At 36.4% G+C, this 9884-nt stretch overlaps 2 long non-coding RNA genes across 12 annotated transcripts; one reads left to right on the forward strand and one right to left on the reverse strand.

The window, feature by feature from the left end:
• The first annotated feature begins 3427 nt into the window (after positions 1 to 3427).
• Positions 3428 to 5552, forward strand: LOC122299339. Its single transcript, XR_006239669.1, has 4 exons — positions 3428 to 4191; positions 4613 to 4681; positions 4780 to 4851; positions 5094 to 5552. It is a non-coding gene; the product is annotated as an uncharacterized LOC122299339 (long non-coding RNA).
• Positions 5553 to 5960: 408 nt separating this feature from the next.
• Positions 5961 to 9884, reverse strand: LOC122299336. Of its 11 annotated transcripts, none has more exons than XR_006239659.1 (7): positions 9378 to 9884; positions 9018 to 9298; positions 8803 to 8882; positions 8443 to 8493; positions 7895 to 8253; positions 7677 to 7754; positions 5961 to 6340 (listed from the first exon to the last, which is right to left on the reverse strand). It is a non-coding gene; the product is annotated as an uncharacterized LOC122299336 (long non-coding RNA). The 11 variants fall into 11 exon arrangements; XR_006239665.1 differs by having other exon boundaries at positions 5961 to 6322; positions 7895 to 8043; positions 9378 to 9817; XR_006239658.1 differs by having other exon boundaries at positions 7895 to 8043; positions 9378 to 9816.

The following is a 9884-nucleotide window of genomic DNA, read 5'->3' on the forward strand; positions in this document are numbered from 1 at the left end:
GGTGTTGTAGTGGGCCCATTGGGCTTAATACGAAAACTTGTCTTCTCTAGTTATCCCATGAAGTCCTAGCACGTGCAGTCTTAATAGCGTTCTGATTAAAAAAAATACTATATTAGAGCTGTCTATAGTTAAAATTTTATAAGAGAAATACTATTATTTATATACCATCTTCAATTTAAAACTAATATATGCTATAATTATATTTTATCCTTAATGACACGTTGGTTAGTGCCAACAAGTGTTTTATCTTATTTCATCTCATCATTATAATTTTTTCAAATTTTCATATAAAATATAATAATAAATTTAACTTTTTCAAATTTCAAAACAATAATAATATTAAAAAATAATCCATTTCCCACAATATTATTTCCCATTTTGATCGCACAAGGACCATCAAATTTATAAGGACCCAACTAAATTTCGAAAAACATATTAGATCCACATGATGTATATTGGACTTTTCTTCGGCCTATTTCAAAAACAATAGATTGGGTTTGGATTCCATCCTGATTGAAATTGTGGTAGACTCCACACCATCATGTGTCTGAACCACATAAAGACGATCTATCAGAATGAGAAAGAAGAATCATTACATGAAAATTACAAGGAAAAAAAAAAAGAAAAAAGAAAAAGGCACACAAATCATGAGAAAGTTCACAAAATTACGTCCCACGTACGTTCCTTGAGAGTACTATTTGGCCGGGATCTTTCAAAGTTGCAATAAAAATAAGAACTTTGTACTGTCTTTCTCTGACGAAAATAAAAATAACAATTTTGGGATCTTGCAACTTGCAAACGTTGTCGTTGGAGGAATGTTTTCTTCTAAAGAAATTACCTTCAATGTTATGCGCGCAACTTGGTCAACCTGAACCACCTCAACATTGACGGTGCCAAAAGTTTGAAAGGAAAGCCTATGCAAATAGGTAAACTAACTTATCTTCAATCATTGTCTAATCTAGTTCTGGGAAAAGACAATTACTCTAGAATAAAGGAGCTTGGACCTTTGAAGCATCTTCGAGGGACACTCTGCATTTCAGGATTAGAGAACGTGATGTTGGGAATTTGGATCTCCCAAATTCACCCGCCCTAAGATCTACCCTTTGCAGGAGTAACAAGGAAAATTAGAGAAATAATAACAACACAAGAAATTTATGTGGAAACTCCAAAACAGGAGAAAAACCACCAGACCCAGAGAAGAAAATTCACTATGTGAAAAATTGTTACAATCACATAATTTTTCTCCTCACCACACCCACAAAGCTATCCCACTAGTAAATCTTTAACTCTACACCTCTTCCCCTTTTATAAAAGGTTAATAGAGGAATTTAACTAAAGTCAAAAGTTACTAGATAAGCTTTCAACTGGTGCACTTAAACTAAGAGGCTAAGCCCCTTATTTATAACTTTAAGTTTTGCCCCTCATTTAATAACCCATCGGTGTGGGACTAAAAAGAAGCAAAACTCAACAATCTCCACCTTGCGACTTTGACTGGTCCCACAGCCAAGCTCCACCTCAATGAAGATCTTCATAGCTTCCGCTATCATGCTTCACCATAAAAGCATACCCACTTAGAATAAACCAATTCCAAGCATTTCACTTCGGCCCATATCGAAAAACAACCTTGCTAAAAATTATGGTGTAACTTCCACATTTGGCTCTCCTGGAAGTTCATCAGCCATCAACATGAATTTTCACCACACACCCTGCATCAATGCCAAACCAATGCCTGTGTGCAAACTTGTGGACCCGCTAATATTAACACATCCTCTATCAAGGCAACTTTGGGACTCTTTTTTAAAGATCAAAATCTTCCATGGAGAGAGACACAATATTAGCATCAATATCAGTATCTCCATTTACTGACTTGGAGCCACTTGCCGAACCTGCTCTAGCTCTTGGACAATTTTTCTTGACGTGCCCAGATTATCCACACTCCCACCAGACTACTTTCCTCTTAATGGAGTTCTTCATCTTCCCATTTCCAGCTGCTACCATCGCTAAGTTCTCAAGTGGAACATTACTCCACTACTTAGTCTTCTCTCTTCAGAAAATATTTTACTGGTAACTTCTGAAAAAATTATTTTCTCCTTCCCATGTATCAAAATAGGTTTCGTGTGCTCATAGGAAGATGGAAGAGACCAGATCCTCATCATCAATTTTAACTCCAATAGCTTCTAGCTCAGCGACAATGCCATTGAGAACACTTAAATGATCTGAAATAGTTGTACCTTCACTCATCCGCAGTGTATGAAACTGCTCCTTCAGGTACACACGATTTGAGACGCCCTTTGTCTGATACAACTCTTCAAGTTTTTCCCAGAGTTCCTTTGCCGTAGATATTCCATGCACATTTGCAAGAACATTTTTAGCCAGGCACAGACGTATTGCACTTGCTGTTCTCAAATCTAGATCCTCCCAATCTTCATCGCTCATTTTAGATCTGCTCCTTTCACCAGTCACACTAGTACCAGTGCTGACTTCAAGTGTTGGTCTGCCCTTCAATGCCTTGTGTAATCCTGATTGAATCAAGACATCCTTGACTTGTACTTGCCACAAGCTAAAATTGATTCTCCCATTAAATTTCTCCATCTCAAATTTGACAAGATTTGAAGGCATACTTACTAATATTGCTTTGATGAATTTACTGTAGAAATGAATAGTACCTCACTAAGTCAGTTTCCAGGAAAGATTGGAGGGTCACAATGGACATACTTAAAATTTCCAATCTCCTAGATAGAACCTCCTTAGACTGTACGTATCCACACTACCATACCAAAGCTCCACCCCACAAAAAGAACCTAGTGGCTTTGATACCAATTGTTGGAAATTTGGACCTCCCAAATTCACCCGCCCTAGGATTTACCCTTTGCAGGAGTAACAAGGAAAATTAGAGAAATAATAACAACACAAGAAATTTATGTGGAAACTCCAAACCAGGAGAAAAACCACCAGACCCAGAGAAGAAAATTCACTATGTGAAAAATTGTTACAATCACACAATTTTTCTCCTCACCACACTCACAAAGCTATCCCACTAGTAAATCTTTAACTCTACACCTCTTCCCCTTTTATAAAAGGTTAATAGAGGAATTTAACTAAAGTCAAAAGTTACTAGATAAGCTTTCAACTGGTGCACTTAAACTAAGAGGCTAAGCCCCTTATTTATAACCTTAAGTTTTGCCCCTCATTTAATAACCCACCGGTGTGCGACTAAAAAGAAGCAAAACTCAACATGTGATGGAAGCTAGAGATGCAAAGAATACCGATTTAATTAGAAAGCTCAAAGTTAGTGTGTTGTGGTTGGAATGGAGTGAATACATCGAGGAGTCGAAAGACACGACAAGTGAACTAGAGATACTAATTGGGCTATGGCCTCACGACGCTTTGACGAAGCTAAGAATAAGTAACTATGGTGGATCAAGGGCATGGTTAACGTGAAGAGTGTTGGTTCTGAATTTTGTGGCAGTAATTGTTTCGCACAATGTTTTAGATCCTTAGAGACTTTGCATTTCTATGACAAGGAGGAGTGGAAGAATTGGAGTCCTAATGCATTTTGCAATACGGGATTGTACAATAATTTTTTCATTTCCCAAATAAGGTTTTCCCACAAACCTAACAAGACTTGAAATCACTAAAGCCTTGTACGATTGGGGGTTGCACAACTTCACTTACCTAAATCGACTTGACATTGGTGGATGTCAGAATCTGGTGTCCTTTCCAGAGATGAACTTGCCTGCCTCTCTAACAAGCCTCCGCATCTTAGAATTCTCGAATCTGGAATGCCTGTCCTCCGTGGGCTTAAGAAAACTCACCTCTCTTAAAACACTCGAGATTTCTTTATGCGAGAAGCTCACGTGTTTTCCAGAGGATGGCCTACATCCCTCACTCCTAGAGCTTGATATCTCTTCTTTCCAAAAATTGATGTCCTTACCTGAGAATGGCCTACCTCCCTCACTACAGAAACTTGCAATCCGTGGATGTCCTCTGTTGGAAGAACGCTGCAAAAAATATCAGAGCGGAGAGCGGCGCATGATAGCTGACATCCCTTTTGTTCAAATTATGTGACAGAAACAGAGGAATAAATCCAAAGTTAAGTTTGTACTAGCTCTGATCCAAATTTCCTTTGAATGTTGAAAGGTGGCATTGGAGAGATCCCGTCACTCCTATTGCATGCTGCGACTCTGGTTGGTATGCTGAATGTCTAACTATTCTTCTTATGGGTTTTTTGTTCTCGTTAGGTTTGCATAACCACATAACAAGTCCTTGCTAAGATTTCTAAATCTCCAAGCAAAGAGAGAAGGTCTTCGAACATGCAATTTTTTATTTTCAAATTGTAAAATTGCTGAACTTGACAAATGATCGGGCTTCAAAACAGCTACATAACTAGATATTGTTCCTTTGATTTTGTCAAGATCAGCAGTTTGGCAACTACTAAGGAAAAATTGCACGTTCCAAGGCCTTGTCTCTATGCCTATTAGCAATATGCCTAGAAGTAGAAGTAGATCGAATCATAATATTACTTTTATATTTAGGTTTGTTCCCATCTCGTGTTGTTTTTTCCATGTATGGATTTATTTATTTTTTCATTTATGGATTTGCTTCTTGTCAGATCGTCGATTGCATGACATGGGTAAAGATGAAGAAGGATGTTTTTACATCCATATAAATACAGAAATCGGTATAGAAAAATAAAATACTCTGTTTTACTTATTGAGAATATGAATATATATATTTATATATAGCCATATAGGCTGATAAATATTTATTTATTCAAAGCTTGCAGATGATTCAAAAGACTGATGCAAGTTGTTGCAACTTCCGACTGCTATCTGAAAAATGGATGTGCAAGTAATATTGCTTTTCTCTTGCTATTGTTTTGCTTACTGCCTTTACCTAAATGTAGCAAACCACTTTCAAGTTAATATAAGAGATTGATGCGTGGAAGAACTGTTGGAATTTTAGTGAATTCCATAAGCCAACATCACACCTCACATCATTGTAAAAAAAATTGATTTTGGCAATTATGCAATGTATGATTTATGAGTTTTGTGAGTATGCCAATAGAAAAGAACCGCTACTGTTGTTCTCAGGTTGAAAGGGGAGAAGAAGTTGTAAACCAAGCAGCAATGGATGCCATTTCTCATAGCAAATAATTTGCTCTAATTCTCAGTGAGGTGGGCCGAGCGCACAAACATTAGATTGCGCTAATCTTCAAACCCAATATATTTGCTGTCCTCACAATGGCTGGATCAGGGAATCTTCTCTGCCTCAACATACTCTTCTAAAATTGCAGCAGCAAGTTGTTGGCATGCCATGTCTTTCTTCGTGTTTTTGCTATTCGTATCCACCTAATCAATGTCTGGCTACAAGCGAACCTATCTCGTGGTATTGTTTTCGAGTCCCAATGTTTATAAGAGCTGTCAAGATGGTGCTGGTAAGTTTGTAATGAATCAAAGTAATCCCATTTTTATGATTCAAACACTAAGAAAGTGAACAAAATCTTGTTTATGGCAGCTATGCTTGACCCGCATCACTACAAGAAAAAGTGCATTTTTCAGCGTCCAATTCTGTATCAAAAAGTGCCTGAAATGCCGCATTTGAGTATTTTTGTGACTTTTAATTCGCTGCCTGTTGGTTGAAATTATTTGTTCACTTTTGTGAAAAAACAACAAAAGTCGTCACACAAAATGATTATTTCCAGCTATTCCCCCCCCTCCTCCCGCGGCAATAACACAAAATTTCGCTGCAAATGGACATCCCAGATTCCTCAAACTATCGTTGGGAGAACTTAATTCTAGCATATAATTTTCGTCGCAAATGATAAGTAAATCGCTGCAAATGATCCGAATCCTTTTGTATCGATTGTATTTAATTGCCGCAATTGTTCTATTAGCGGCGATTTTATTATCGTCGCAAAAGACTATTTCCGGCTACTTCTTGTTGCAGGAAAAAAATGATTTCCGGCGACTATTGTCTTTGATTAAAAAAGAAAGGTACTCAAACATTCTATATAAAAAATACAAGTTCACGTTATATAATCACAGCCACCTCTGTTTTGTATCCAGTCATGGCTCACGATTATTGAAAGATAATGCTACTAACAGTTACACTTCGGAAGCCTTGGTGTCATACCAAACAAGTAACAGCACAAGCTAACCGCACAAGTAACAGCACAAGCCTTGTTGTCATACCAAGCAAGCAACAGCACAAGCTTTCTTCAAGAGTTCATTTCTCCGCTTGCAGAAGGTGACTTGACAATTAGTAGTACGTTCTCGATCATCTTGATCTTAATCTTTCCTCTACCCATCTTGCAGCAGCACTTCGTGACATAACAGCACTATCCAATCAAAGCGAGGATCAGGGAAGGTGTCACAAATTAAACCCATGACATATCCATGAGCAGCTAGCTCAAGACTAGAATATGTAAAATCAACTCAGATTAGCTAAAGAAAACTTAATCAGACCCAAGAGATCATATGTAGTTTCTAATAAAGTTTTTTTAAAGAAAAAAGATACCTATATGCTTTATAGTTATCAAAATTCTCACAATCACTCAGTTTTTGATATGATATTATAAGGTCTAACTCCACTAACTCAAGCTTTTGAATTAGTGCTGTATAAAAATGTTTTGTCAAGCCCCAAAAATAAGGCCCACAAGTGTTAGCACCCTCACTAATCCAAATGTCCCAATAATTTCAAATTTCTGGTAGCCACATTGCATTTCATGACTTCCAGACCAGCAAATATGGTACTTTTATTGACCACAAAATTTAAAGAAATAGTTTCAGAATAAATAAGGGGGGGAGTGCAGATTTCATGTCCAATATTTCATTTCAACTGCCTAATAGCAAGCAGAAAATCCACTAATGTGAATATGGTTAGGCAGCCATGCATTTTGTTAAACAACTCAAATATTTCCAGAATCTACTTGCAGGAACCAAAATTATCTATTGCTGCAAACAACACCATTAACTCAATAATTGTTCTTTAAATAAGCCATAAAGGAGCTGGTTTCATTCAAGTATGATTTACTAATTGAAGCTGTAAGGCTTCAAACCAAAAGAGGCGGAGGGAAGGGAAAAAAAAGAAGTTATAGTAGAGTATTATGTGATTGAAACACATTTACTTTGCATCCATATTCCACATGAATCTTAAACTACCTAAAAGGTAAGCTAATCACCTTAGATTTCTCAAATTTGAGAATAAAAACTCACGTTTTGAGAAAATCCAGAAGCAAATCACCCATCATGTACAATAATTTGCAAAAATCTGAACCACTTGAGACAAAAATCAAATTGAAAAAGCATCCGCATATAAAGATAGAGAAACCGAATTGAAGATGAACAAAGAAGTAAACCAGAAAAAAGAAAAATAAGGCAACCAAACAAAGTCATTCAAAATCAACTATAGAAAAGATATCCCACGCATTAGATTTGCATTTTTTGGCCTGAAATTGCATGATAGATACAGGAGGATTATACTATAGGTTAGCAAGAATGCATAGGTGCATCTGTTCCAAACTATGACATTTTATTGTTGAAACATGCATCAACAAAACAAGTCTGTATTGAATTAGATACTGAAGAATAGAACCTATACTTCATTGAAATGCAGTAAAAGCATTAAAAATGGATGAAATATGATTTGAACTTTTATATGAGATCGGTACACACCTTGAGTCTCTGTTTACTGTCCTTGTCCCAGAAATTAAAAGCACCATCTTACCCCACAGTTGGAAAAGTGTGATGCACCTAAAACAGCAAAGGAAGTTAAGATCTTAAGCGGCAAGAGATTTATAGATAGAAATAACCAAACGGTTCAAAATGAGTTCAAGGAATTGTGAAGATGCGAGTTTTCAGTAAAACCAAATGCAATGAAATAAATAACTTACAAAGAGATCAAATGGCAATACAGAATCTTGCAGGATGAAAATTTAGAGAATTGATAGAGTATATCTCATTGTCGTCCCAGCTTTGTCAATTTTCTGTTTACAATTTTCTTTGAGTACTCAACCAGGCTGCTTACAATTTTCTGTTCTTCCTATACAAACAATTTTCTTTTGGATCAAACGTTCAGATCAGTGGGTCATATAAATTGGATACACACACTCTGTACCGCAGTAAAATTTTCATCTCAAGTAAAGGAGGCAATATCTCGTCAGTAACCCCTCTTCTTGATAATTGTTTTTATAAGCATCTCCCTTCTTCATAAATTAAATGGACAAGTATCTTGTTACAAAAATCGATCATCCTACATAAATAAAAGCATGCAAAAAAAGGTCATGCAAAAAAAATAGAATGAAAGAAGAGCAATCAAACCATTGCAAAGATCATAAGATGCTTTCAGAACTCCAAGAATAGGTCATGGTAACAATATGCTTCCATGATTGATCAAATAAATTTCAGTTTGTCATCTAAAGATGCAAAACATGAAGCATACCGCAAGTAATTTGTACAAGATTGATTCAAGATCTTCTCTAAAATAACCTGCCTGCAATATTAAAACAAAAGGAAATTAAAACATTATTTGCCTCCTTCACTTGAATGTAATGACCATAAATAAACAAATACATCCCAGAAGAATGTAGGCAAACAAAATCATTAAAGTTATATCCGAGCAAGCCGACTTTTACCTTTCCAAAATGAAGTTCGCTTGCAATTGCGTAGGTAGTAATAGATAACAATCAAGCTAAAAATTCACTAAAGTGATGCTGGTTTTTCCACGTTCAGTAGGCTAACACTCCATGTTTGCATATTTTTTGATAATTTCAGTAGATATATCAATGAGAAACAGGCATACCTGTGTCAAACTGGTTGCATCAGCGATGACAAAGGGCACATTCACAAATTGAGCTAGTGTTTTTGCAAGCAGTGCCTTCCCTGATTCACAACATGTAGGTCAGATTGGCAGCTTGATCTTACAATTTCAGAGATGACATGACAAGAAAACCATAGGACAAAAAAAATTCAAAATAAACTGAAGAAAGAATAGGAAGCATGTACAAAAAATATTACCTGAAGCTCATTCAAGTAGTTGATGCTCGGACATTGTTCCACGAAACTTCAAATAGGATAAAGCCATACAGTGTCCTATGCAACTCGTTGCTAACAAGAGAAGACTCACAAAGTTGTTTAACAGGTAGCAGAACCCTCTTATGTGACAACGTTACCGCGTCAATCAACGAGAACCATTTCTTGAGCTTGTCTGATTTACTAGTGTTTGGTCTACAACAAGAATCCTGTTCTTCCTTTCTGTCCCTTCGTGCTTTAGTGTTGGCAAAAGGAGATAACCTTGACTGAATTGTATAAAACACTTCATTCTCTAAGTAAAGTAAAAGCAATATAATTCAAACACAAAAAGGTACTCTTAACCACCTTGGTAACCATCAATTGCCATAGCTGAGCTCGTCTTGAGCCCAGATCTCTCAACCATGGCTGATTGTCCACCAGGCTATACGGTTTCTTACTTTCACAAGCCAGAAAAAAGGCTAAGATCTGAAAGATAAGACTTCAAGTCTCTGCAATCACATATACAGAATACATTATATCACCAACCATACCAAAAAAGGAAAAAAAAAAAAAAAAAAACTAAAAATTACCCCTTTAAAGTCAACGCCATCACCACATTAGTGTTAATTGGCCAATGAACAAAATTTGCACACGTATTTTACTAATTTGTCCATACCCTAGCATCACACAAATACTCTACATATATATTTTTTTTAAATGAGTGATGTTTGCAAAAGGTCAAACCCATTCCAAAAAATCTTATGTCTCCATGGCTCACTTGATTTTGCGTGACCCCAATCAAAATTTCTTACAACTCAATATTAACCAACTTCAGTGGATGCATACTTGTTATAAAAGGTGACAACCGGTTAG

This window comes from Carya illinoinensis, chromosome 16, assembly GCF_018687715.1.
Source record: "Carya illinoinensis cultivar Pawnee chromosome 16, C.illinoinensisPawnee_v1, whole genome shotgun sequence".
Taxonomy (NCBI): Eukaryota; Viridiplantae; Streptophyta; class Magnoliopsida; order Fagales; family Juglandaceae; genus Carya; species Carya illinoinensis.